The following is a 13,211-nucleotide window of genomic DNA, read 5'->3' as shown; positions in this document are numbered from 1 at the left end:
AAAAATACTGTTAGGAAAACAACAAACAATATCATAATAATAATGACAGAGTGATACTGCCATACTGTCTGGCAAAATTACAAAAGGACCAGAATCAAAAAAAAAAATCCTTTAGTGAGTAAAACTCACAATAACAATAACAACAACAATAGTAGCAGCAAAATAAAAATAAAAACAACTTGTCAACTGTTATACTAGTGTAAGGATGTCTGTGTGTGTGTTTTGTAGCAAATACCGCTATGTGATTCATATTTATTTATTTTAAGTTTTCCTTAAAAGCGGTAAATTTTCTCTTTTGCTCTCTCTCTATTACTCTACTTGCTCTCCTTTATAAAAATAGCCATGTTTATTTGTATTTGTTTGAAAGTTCGAAAAATTCTATATTATTTGCTTGTTTTATTTTCGTATTTTGAGTATTTTCATATTTGTGTTTGTATTTTGTTGTTATTATTATTGTTGTTGTTGTATTGCTTTCGTCATGACCTTCATGACTCATCGTTGCTGTTGGCTGTATAATGGTAGGGGTCTTAAGCATATTCTATGACCCAACGCCAACACCACCTACCAATAGGGGTTTCCCGACTGTTTTGTTTTGTTGTACTTACAGGTGTTGTGTTCTGGTTGTTATTTTTGTTATCTTGTAAAACCGTGTGTTGTTCTTTTGCCCTCCTTAACCTTTCCTACAGCCTTTGAACGTTGGCCCCTGAGTTTTGTAACGTTATGGTGGGGTGTAGCGTGTCTATTTTACTAGCACCACCAAACTAACGACCATAAATAAAATGCGTTGTTTTTATTAATACACAAAAAATAGGTAAATACCCCAGAAGAAATCATGTTGTAGACGTTTTATTACTTTTAGCTAAATGGTTAATTATTGTGTGTACTAACTTATTTATTTAATTAAAGGATCTTTGAAATTGTTAGTTGACATTGTACTTAAACTGTTGATTTAACGGAAACCAACTAAATGTTGTGCAATAAACGTTTTGTTAAAAACCACATCAAAGTAATTGACGTAATGGCCAGTTGTGGGTTTAATATATTAAGTTATAAAACTGAAATAAATTTTGGGTATTGGGTAAATAGAATGAAGTATGTTGTTAAGTTATAATTAAACAAATTTATTGTAAAGGTTCCTGTTTATGTTTATGATTTCAATATTGAAAAGGGTTTAAATGATAAGTTTTTTGAAAAAGTTTTAATACAAATCAAAGAAAATTACAGGAAAATGCTATTTGACATTAACCTCTTCAGGAATATTTTAATAATTTGTTGATAAAAGAGGGGTTATATGGGGACAGACAGGGTTAATATGGTTCCATCCTTACACATTTTGCTAAGGGATTTACGTCTATTATTTATTTATACATAATATCATGGTGATATTAGTATTTATAAGTGATTTTTGACCATCAAGTAATTTTATGAAGGGAACTTTGAACGGATAGCGTCAAATGAGGCCCGATCATTATAAATATCTGATATACTCATTAAGATTTATATAAAACTACGTTTTGAAGTGATACAAGAACATTTAACATATTTATGAGCTCAAAAGCCCTATTCGGAGAGTACGGTTGTATGAGAGCTATACAAAATAATGGGCCGATTTTAACCATTTTTAATAGGCTTAGTTCAAAAGAAGAGTTTGTGCCAAATTTCATCAAATTATCTTGAAAATTGCGACCTGAAGAGTGCGAACAAGGTTTCAATGAAACAATAGACAGACGGACAGACGGACAGACAGACAGACGGACATAGCTAAATTGACTTAGAAAGTGATTTCGAGCCGATTTATGTTGATGTGGGATCAGACAGACAGACGGACATAGCTAAATTGACTTAGAAAGTGATTTCGAGCCGATTTATGTTGATGTGGGATCAGTATTTTAAGATGTTACAAACATCAGCACAAACGAATAATACCCTTCCCATAGAGTGGTGTAGGGTATAATTAGTAATTTCGTCCATCATTGATTCCACTGTATGTTTATTGCTATTGTCCAGTTGACATTTAATCAAATGTCAGTAGGTTCAAGTCTTTTTAAATTCAAATTTCTGCTTGCAAAAAATTTGTTTTATTTTTCCTTTTAAACACAACAACACAATTTTTTTGCCATTTAATCCACCCTACTTTTAATCAACTTGTAAGTTAGTATAAACTTGCTTGAAAAGAAGACTTGTGGCAAAAATCAAAAGGCAAAATAAGTAAGCGAAAAAGTAGTAAGAGTAATATGCTTTTAAAATGAACAATTTACTCTATAATTTTCTCCTTCTTAAATAATAATAAACTCCTTTTTCTTTACAATTTTTCTTGTTGTTGATTTTTTCTGTAAGTAAAACCATTATCAACACTTTATTTGCAAAAGGCAGGAAAACTGTACACATACTTTGGAAAAAAAAAATACCTTGAATTATAAGTATAGAAATGAAAAGAAACCAAATGGAAAAAAAGTATGAAAAAAACAACAACAACTTCTTAACAGCATTTGTCATTCAGACTTAAATAATTTCAACGGCACGTGCATAATCACAATGTTGAGATTTGCAACAGCTGACAAAATTGTAATGAAAGTCCTGAGTGAAAAGGTAGTTTATCATACCAAAGCATACACGGCATGTCATATCACACCATAGTAGAAGAAAGTTGTACACTTTTTGCTCTTACACTTGCAGTTTATTGTGTAAAATATCTGGAAAAAAATAAAATGTAATGTAAAATGTTGCTAAAGACGAAGAAAACCTGCCTTAGGCAGTAATGATGTTTCTTTTTTTTTGTATTCTTGTACAAGACATCATTAATCATTAGCACAAGAATTGTCATTTATGGCGTTTGGAAAAACCTTTTTTAAGCCTTTTTTTTGCCTTAACCCTTAGTAAATATAAATAGATTTCTGTCATTTTTTCAGCAGTGTAAAACTCATCACCTTGTTTTCAAATTGTATTTTTTTTTTCAAAAAAAGTAACAATTTTATTTTTTTTTATTTTGGCCTGCAAACTTTTAACTGCTAAGATAAATGTTGTTGATTTCATCACTTGCCTAAAGTTGTCTTTACATGTTACACAAAGTTTTGCATCGAGCCAGTCTGACACTCCTGTCATATACTTACTGTTTGTAGTCAGCCCCTTCCCTGCCTACCCATAACAATTGCTTATTTATTATTCATGAAATCTAATATTAACATAAACATTTTTGTGTCATTTTTAACATTTTGTTCCAGCATGAGTGTGTCGTTTTTTATTTTTTACTTGGTTGTTCAAGTTTAGTTTATGACTGAGTTGATTTTCAGTTTTTTTTTTCTTTTTGATAATTTTCATCAAATTACTTGGTAACCTTTTTTTTGGTTACAAACATTTTTCTGTAAGAAAACACTGGTACCTTTTTAATAATAAATGCGAGATTAAATAATTTGATATGCTTCTTAGGAATAAATAATAAAAAAATATACATTTTCTTTAGTATATGTTCACAAATTTGTTTGTTCCAAACACATTCATATTTTTTTTTTGCGTTCTTTTGAAATTTTATCAAAATTGTTTCATTTGTGGTACTTTTTTTAGGGGGAATTTTTTGGTAACTTAAAATAAGCTTTAAATTAATGTTCTGCTATTTATAAGAGGTATTTTTAGTATTTAAATTTCTTTGTGGGAAATTTGTCTTTATTACAATATTATTACAGCATTTAACTTGTAATTTAAGGAACGATTTAAAAAAATTACGTACAATTACTAAGGATTTAGAAAAAAGGGATTTTTTCTAAATCTTAGAATATGATAAGGAACATATTTTTAAAATTATGATCTCAACTCCCAAATATTGCCTTTTAATTGTAAAAATAACAAATTTTATATATGTTTCTTATATCTTACAGACAGATAGACAGACTTATAGATAGAGTTACATTGCTAAACTGACTTCTGGGGAATTTTAAAATCTCACAGACGGACGCCAATCCGAACGCCCCCGACAAGTGGACAGGCAGATTGAGATACAAATATACAGACAGACATATAGACAGACAGACAGACAGACTTATAGACAGAGGTGCATTGCTAAACTGACTTCTGGGGAATTTTAATATCTTACAGACGGACGCCAATATGAACGTCCTCGATAGATGGATAGACAGATAGATATACAGAGAGACAGACAGACAGATAGACAGACAGATAGACGGATAGAAGAACAGACAGAGGTATATTGCTAAACTAACTACTGGGGAATTTTAATATCTCACAGACGGACGCCAATTTGAACGCCCCCGATAGTTGGATAGACAATAGATAGACAGACATATAGACAGTCAGACAGATAGACAGACATAAAGATAGATAGACAGACAGACAGACTGACAGACAGACAGACAGACAGACAGACAGACAGACAGATAGACAGACAGAGGTATATTTCTAAACTGACTTCTGGGGAATTTTAATATCTCACAGATGGACGCCTATATGAACGTCTCCGTTAGTTGACTAGACAAATAGATATACGATACACATATGTATATATAGGCAGACAGACAGACTGACAGGCGGACTTCGACTTCGCGAACTAATTAATTGAAAAAATACTAATTTAAAACTTGAAGGGTACACAAATCTGTGAATTTTCTTAATTTTCCATATTTAGTGTTAAACCAAAACCAATACCAAGTAACAAGTCTAGGGACTAGGATTCACAAGAGAACAACAATTTTTTTACCAAATATTATAGTTTATCAAAACCAAAATATAACAAATCTACATACTAAAAGCTTCATTATACATTTTCACATTTCACAAATCACACATTTTAATCGCTGAAATAAAACAATCTTTTTTTCTGTGCTAGATTTTTATATTATTTTTTCAAAAACAAAGTGTTTATGCAAATTCAGTTGTTGTATGTATGAAAAAGTTCATATAAACAAATATTTAAGATGTGTTGTAAAACAACAACAAGAAACAGTCAAAACGTAAATATTTGAATATTGAAAAAGTTTATGATGTTGCAGAAAAAACACAAAGCGTGCAAAAAAAGTTTTCCAAGTGTTTTTATGCAAATTTTTGTTTTCAACGCAACATATTAAATATTTTCCTCATATATTTTTTTTTGCTTTGAAAAGACAACAAAGAATATAACAATAACAAAAACAACAAAAAACACGAAAAGCATATGTTAAGTATGTAATTTTAACAGAAAAACTTGCTCATAAAATTAAAAAATAAATATAAACTGATTTTTTTTATATTTATTACTTTTTATTTTATTACTGGTTGAAAACACATTATCAAGAGGGGGTGGTGAGTAAGTGAGTGAGTTTAAGGGATGTTAAGACACAAAGATGTTTGTAAACATGTTGTATTTCTTTATTGTTTACAACTTTCCACTTGACAGTCATGTTAAGTATGAAAAGAAAAAACAATCTCACATTTATTTTTTCCTTTAAAATATACATTTTGAAGAATCTGCTTTTAGATAGTTTACAGCCAAAGTCTAGAGTTTTGCAATGAATCAGCAAGTCCCTTGAGTTACCAACACCAACCCAACTAAACAAACCAACCAGCTAAGGAACTAAAATAAAAGCATAAACTGTAAATATTATTTAAAAGTTAAAGTGATAAACATCCTTGTAAACATATTTACAAGAAATAAAGAAATCCTTTTGTTTATAGTCATAGTTAGAAGTGTGAATATGTGTGTTTTTGTTAATGTATACTCTTCTGCACTTGTGTCTGTTTCCTTTTTTGCTCCGTTCCGTTTTTTTATGGAAAAATAATACAAAACACTTTAAAATTCCTGTCGTAAACATCAGTTTTAGCCATAATGATCAAACAGAAAAATACAAAAACAACAAAAAGTAATTTACAAATATAAAAAAACATAAAGGATTCATATGAGTATATCATTATTATTGTAGGTTTTAAACATAAAAAACAACCTAAATACATATAAGACTAGTTTAACGGCTTAAAGTTTAAAAAAAGATTTGTACACAAACAAATATTTTTCAAAAAAATGTATTGATTTTCAATACTTCAGCATAATTTTTTTAAGGAAATTTTCTTAATTTCGTTTTTCTCTTTTGTTCAGAAAATCTATAATCCTTTTAAAGAATTACCAGTGTTTTCTTATTTATTAGAATGTCTCTACTTTCAGTGGTAGGAGGCGTGTTAAACATTATAAAAGATTTCCTTTTTTTGTTTATTTCTTATACTGAAAACAATGCGGATATAAAAAAACCCCAAAAATAAAATATAAAAAAACTTTGTTAAAGCGCTAAAAAGGGGTGCATATTTAATGTTTTCTAAACAAAAAATAAACTGAAATAAAACGAAAATGAAAAAGCAATGAAAATAAATAAAATGTACAGAAAAAAAGGCTCGAAAAACACTTGTAAACACCAGTAAAATGACAAATTGGCTTAGAATTTCTAAAAGACGCAAAGAACATGAGAAATATAAGAAACCTGGGTCAATATTTGTTAAAGAAAACTTAAAGCATTTTAAGATAAATTGAAGAAATGTGTATTCCAAAGTTGACATTTCAAATTGTTTTGAATGTGTAATAATAGTTTTTACTTAAGTTGTTGATAATTTTTATTTTTTATAGAATTTATATGGAAGGTGCCATGCCCACTTATTGCTAAACCGCCAATGCATTACCCAAATGACAACGTTGTTTGTGCAAGATTTGAAGATTCCGTGCAAAACTTGAGTATTCTCTCTGTAATGATTTCAAAGATAAGCCTAATTTTATATTTATGGGAGGTGCCATGCCCCCTAGTCCGCCCCTTTTTAGTCTAAAATATTCATATTGATATTAAAAAGGCTTCGACTAAATTTCAGGACACAAACAGTTATATTTTCTCAGATGTACTAATTTAATATTTCTATATAGCAAGTCCACCCATATTGTCCACAATCGTTCATATGGATGTCAAAGTTGTCCATACTAAATTTGAGCACTCTAGCCATTGCAGTTTCTGAGATATGCGATACTTATTTTGTATGTGGGCGTGGCATCTCGCACGTTTGAAATGTCAAAACAAAAAGATATAGAGGAGCATACAGCGAAAATATAAGATACTTTTTTGATTTCTTATTGCACATATATATTGTCATACAAAGTCATTTGCTCATAAATTGTTTCGTATTTTTTTCCTCAAAAACCTTTGTTAATAACGCTGTTGGTGGCGGAAATCAAACCTTTTTTACATTTCAAAACATTGATTTTTGCTACATTTCCTTGATTTCTTAACCAAAAAAACTCTTTTACATTGATTTATATTTTTATAATTCAGACAACGTTTTAAACAAATTTACGCGTGGTTGGATTTTATGTCTGTATTAGTTTTTTGCACTTTTTTTGGGCAACTTTTCCGTTTCATGTTTGAAAAAGTGTTTAATAAGAAGGCGTCTTTTTTTGTTGGTTTTGTCAAGTATTTTGGGCATAATGCCAATAATTCAAATGTTAATATTGAAAATAGAAAACAGGAAAAAAAGTAAAAAGAGTTTTCTTGTTATTTAAAGCCTTTAAGGAAACTACAAATACATATAAAATTTGATTTTGAAATTATTCTTGGTTAATTGGAGCATTAAAATGTACAATAATAAAGAAGCAATAGAAAACAAATTCACAAAGAAAAAACTTTTTATTAAACAACTCTCTGGTATAAAGAACAAAACTTTTCTTTTTTGATTTTCTTACAAAGAAAATAGTGATGTGTTCAGCTTTATGTGTACGTGATGTTTAACCTCAATATACTTACCACCCTTTGATTTTTCTAATTCACAAATAAACTAGAAAAACAAGAAAATATTAATTTGTTTTTGATAAGAATCTTGTTTAAGTTTCCTCTTTTTTTATTACAAAACACAATTGATAAATTATTAGAGACTTCACACCAAACACACGTACAGAAAGGCAGACGTACTAGACGTAATACTTGTACTTGATTATATAGCTAAAAGTCCTCTCACTACTAATAATAAATGAACGCCCTCTAATCAAATGCAGTCCCAGCAAATGAACAATTTTATTGTGTTGACTGACACCCAGCCATTAGGGAGACTTGCCACAATATTCTTACTTACAGACATAACACATAAAAATCCTCCTGTATAGTGGCAATTGTGTTGTATGTTTAAGTAGTGAAAATACGCAGCCTAATCAATTCCACGCTAATTAACAAAACTAATCCATTTAGTTTATATTACTACTTATTTACGTTGTTATTTTCTGTTACTTTTGGTTGAAATAACACAGACAACTTTAGCACCTGTCCATTTGCGACATTTTATTTGTAGCATAATTAAATTGTTTAGTCTCAGCTAAATGATTTAATTAAAGATTTAACTTTGCTTTATTTTTCGTTAGTATTTAGACAAATTTCGAATAGTCAGTAGCGGTTGGGTAACTTAGCAATTAGTCATAATAATGCAAAAGTACTTTTTTAAGTATTGGGAATTAAGGTTGGTTTTTAATAACCAAAAAATACCAAGTTGAGGCCTCAAGACATCTCTGGCACTCTCTCTAACTAAAACAATATACTTAAATAGACTATTATTAAGTCCAATCTAAGGTCAACTGTATAGTCCAGTATGAAATCTGGCCTATTGTGTATCTATAGTCATGAGTACATACTCATATATAGTCTTGACTATAGTCTAGTCTATAGTCTAGTCTATAGAAGAGTCTATAGTCTAGTTCATAGATTTGCTTATTGCACTATCTATAGTCTAGTCTATAGTCTAGTTTATAGTCTAGTCTATAGTCTAGTATATGGTCTAGTCTATAGACTGGTCTATAGTCTAGTCTATAGTCTAGTCTATACTATAGTCTAGTCTAGTCTATAGTCTGGTCTATAGTCTAGTCTATAGACTATAGTATATAGTCTATAGTCTAGTCTATAGTCTAGTCTATAGTCTAGTCTATAGTCTAGTCTATAGTCTAGTCTATAGTCTAGTCTATAGTCTAGTCTATAGTCTAGTCTATAGTCTAGTCTATAGTCTAGTCTATAGTCTAGTCTATAGTCTAGTCTATAGTCTAGTCTATAGTCTAGTCTATAGTCTAGTCTATAGTCTAGTCTATAGTCTTTTCTATAGTCTAGTCTATAGTCTAATCTATAGTCTAGTCTATAGTCTAGTCTATAGTCTAGTCTATAGTCTAGTCTATAGTCTAGTCTATAGTCTAGTCTATAGTCTAGTCTATAGTCTAGTCTATAGCCTAGTCTATAGTCTAGTCTATAGTCTAGTCTATAGTCCTAGTCTCATAGTCCTAGCCTATAGTATAGTCTATAGTCTAGTCTATAGTCTAGTCTAGTCTAGTCTATAGTCTAGTCTATAGTCTAGTCTATAGTCTAGTCTATAGTCTAGTCTATAGTCTAGTCTATAGTCTAGTCTATAGTCCTAGTCTATAGTCTAGTCTATAGTCTAGTCTATAGTCTAGTCTATAGTCTAGTCTATAGTCTAGTCTATAGTCTAGTCTATAGTCTAGTCTATAGTCTAGTCTATAGTCCTAGTCTAATAGTCTAGTCTATAGTCTAGTCTATAGTCTAGTCTATAGTCTAGTCTATAGTCTAGTCTATAGTCCTAGTCTATAGTCTAGTCTATAGTCTAGTCTATAGTCTAGTCTATAGTCTAGTCTATAGTCTAGTCTATAGTCTAGTCTATAGTCTAGTCTATAGTCTAGTCTATAGTCTAGTCTATAGTCTAGTCTATAGTCTAGTCTATAGTCTAGTCTATAGTCTAGTCTATAGTCTAGTCTATAGTCTAGTCTATAGTCTAGTCTATAGTCTAGTCTATAGTCTAGTCTATAGTCTAGTCTATAGTCTAGTCTATAGTCTAGTCTATAGTCTAGTCTACAGTCTAGTCTATAGTATAGTCTATAGTCTAGTCTATAGTCTAGTCTATAGTCTAGTCTATAGTCTAGTCTATAGTCTAGTCTATAGTCTAGTCTATAGTCTAGTCTATAGTCTAGTCTATAGTCTAGTCTATAGTCTAGTCTATAGTCTAGTCTATAGTCTAGTCTATAGTCTAGTCTATAGTCTAGTCTATAGTCTAGTCTATAGTCTAGTTTATGGTCTAGTCTATAGTCTAGTCTATAGTCTAGTTTATGGTCTAGTTTATAGTCTAGTCCTTTAAAATACTTTTATATATTGTAAATGTTGTGAAAAGTATTTATTTTTTCGCTTATTTTTAATCCCTTCAATAGCAATTAAGGATAAAATAACGAGACCAAAAAATATGTAGCAATTGATTGCATTTGCTGTGAAATTGCTGAGGCAAGCACAAGTCTCAAGTATTATTAAATTTCTGCTGACAATACTCAGCGTTAAATTGTCACTTTTTTATGGATGGCTGGAGAGCAATATTCGCTTAAAATTTTTTGCACAAAAACTGTAGTTATTTGCTTGTGTTGCAATATATAAATTAATTTTTATCATACAACTATTTAATAGCAATTTTAAGGCCTTTTGTAGCAGCATTCTTTAGTTTAAAATTATGTGGCATTATTCGCATGCCAATACAATAAAACTTTTTTACGCTCTCTTCCTCACTCTTGCTTTCTCCTCTTTTTTTCTGCTTAGTAGGGTCCTGTTAACAATGTGCCAAAGTATTGTTAGTGTTGTCAGGATAAATTGAAAAAGAAAACCCAAAAATGCCTTTGTTTAAGTTTTATACAAATACAAAGTTGTGTTAGAGAAATTGTTAGTTGATTTTTCAAGTGTTGTAAGCAACATTTGCCTTTTGTTAGTGATTCATGGCTGACATTGTTTAAATTCATTCATTCTATTATTTGCAATTGACGATTTTTGTTCTATTTGCTTATATCCTTGAGCTCATTTCTATTGACAGTTGGGTGGTAATTTTATTTTTGAACAATTTTTTTTGGCTGTTTAAACTGATGGTTAGTGCGTGATTGGTTTTTGTATTGCAGGGAGGGAGGAGTATGACTAAAGTGTTTGCCATTTAGGATTATAAATTTGTTTAATGTGCGTTTTTACATTTTAATTTTGTTTAGCAATAAATTCGTTTTCTCTTTGGCTACAATTTAACGCCTTTTTTATGCAAATTCATTGGGGTAAAATTAAACATTTTTTCGCATACAAGTGATTTGTTAAAGTTTTATTAGATTTTTGTGGAATTTCTCTGTTTTGGCTATAGTCTTGTTAAACTTGTTACATTATAGTTATACAAGTACTAGTACTCTACTCTACTGTGTTGCATATTTATAGAAACATACAACGTTTATAGAAACATATGTCTGTCATTATTGTTATTTGCAATATGTTTTGCTATTTTTCCATGTAACATGCATTTTTAAACACTTTTTAACCCTGACAAGTTTGAACAATTTTTGTTTTTAAACGTCCACTTAACGTTTCGTTTTACACTCGAAAAAGTTGTTTTGCTCTTTAAAAAAATAAGAAAATGAATTTAATATGGATTTTATAAAATTACTTAGTAGTAATGGTGGTGGGTTTGATGGATTGTTATAAAACCTCAAATTCAGCTTCGTTACGCATTTAGTTCGCTACATTGACTGCCATAGTGGTTCTTATAATTTTGCATTTGGGAAACTTGCGTACTTAAAACAATGTTGTATGTGTAATTTACATTCTGTAATATTTTCACATTTCTGCCATAAATAAGCAATTTATAACAAATGTTAGCAGTTACACACTATATACACTTAACAAATATTGCTCAACTACTTATAGTTTCATAAATATTTAGTTTGAGTGTATGCTCTATACATGGTTGTACAATGTTCATATAAATGTATTTGCCACAGCCACAAAGTAGGCTAATTTAATATGCGTCAAACTATCCACCCTCTCATTATTATTGGTATTCAACTAACATGTTGAACTGACTACCTAGCAGTGTTTAAAGGAGTCAATGCCTCCTGATAAGGCTGTATTTTTCCAAAAATTTCTATTTACATAATTACTGCCTCTTAGTAGTCAAGAGAGGAGTCACTTTTATCCTTATTTCTATTCTGTTTCATAAACATTAGTTATCTATTCGTTAGTGCTGTTTGATCTGTAACTAAATCAGATCAAATTTGTAACAATACCCCTTACTGCAGGGTTTTGAACGTATATATATTCTGCAGATTGTTGCTACAATGTGTCATTACTAGCCGGCCTTATATACTGAACTCTGAAATATATGTATATATTTAAAAGCAAAACACATGTAATACATCACACACAAAAAGGACTTGTAGTGGAGTTTACGAAAAAAAAGTAACGGGAAAAAAACGAACTGTTACAAAAAAAATAAAATCCAGACAAATGTGTAGTAAACGAAGAAAAGTGATTGTGTACGTTGAACATGACGTTTTAGACATTTACACCACATGTAATCATGAAATATGCAAGATTTTATGTGTTGCAATATCAACATTACATTACACTACAAACCACTATTTAAACATGTATTCCTATACTACATTAACATAACCCAGTTGACAAATTTTATTACAAAGGAAATGTTTAAACATTTTTATAGTGAGTTCTATAACTACAGATAACTTACACTTTTATAGTGAAGTGAGTAAATGTTCTAGGAAATTGCTTAATGATTGATCCATAACTGCCACTGCATACAGATTGCTTCAGAAAATGACTTTGGTGTCTATAATAGACTTTGACGTCTATAATTCACTTTGGCGTCTATTCTTAACTTTGACATTCATACTTGATTTGTAAATATGTTTAAAGTTTAAAAAATCTTAAATCTAACATAAACGATTTCGAATTCTTAACAACTCAAATAATGACTGACCTATGACCCCATAGACCTCTAAATTTGCGCAGATCGCACTTTTAACTGAACTTCAGAAAATCGCGTTTGTAGGGTATAATAACCTATTTAATCTTATTTTCTTTCAAAATCAATTCCTTAGCTACTTGCCTTGAAGTGTTATTGTATAAATTGCTAACAAATTGTATTTCCTTAAATTTGTTTATATCAATATGAAAAAAAATATATTCTGTTTTCACGCCGTGATGTCCTTAATGTAAACTTAAAAAAAATCCAACACTTGAGACCCAAAGTTTGCACAAGAAAATAACGCAAAAAATGAAATCAAAATATGAAATCACAAAAAAAAAAACTGAAAACTGATTTATGTGGCGTTTATGTGTTCAGAATTTACACCCAGCAAATACTTTTAGCAATAAAATAAATTTTTTTCATATTAGTAAGATACT

The 13,211-nt window shown here is 29.9% G+C and overlaps 1 protein-coding gene across 2 annotated transcripts in view; it reads left to right on the top strand.

Moving 5' to 3' along the window:
* LOC119601671 overlaps positions 1-13,211 on the top strand; it is a 90,541-nt gene that overhangs the window by 45,792 nt on the left and 31,538 nt on the right. The gene's annotated exons all lie outside the window — the stretch shown is intronic.

The sequence above is a fragment of the Lucilia sericata genome, unplaced genomic scaffold (assembly GCF_015586225.1).
Source record: "Lucilia sericata isolate MDLA Ls3-8-SP2 unplaced genomic scaffold, ASM1558622v1 Contig000006F_arrow, whole genome shotgun sequence".
NCBI lineage: Eukaryota > Metazoa > Arthropoda > Insecta > Diptera > Calliphoridae > Lucilia > Lucilia sericata.
The sequence above is the reverse complement of the archived record's forward strand: the minus strand, read 5'-3'. Positions and strand labels throughout refer to the sequence as shown.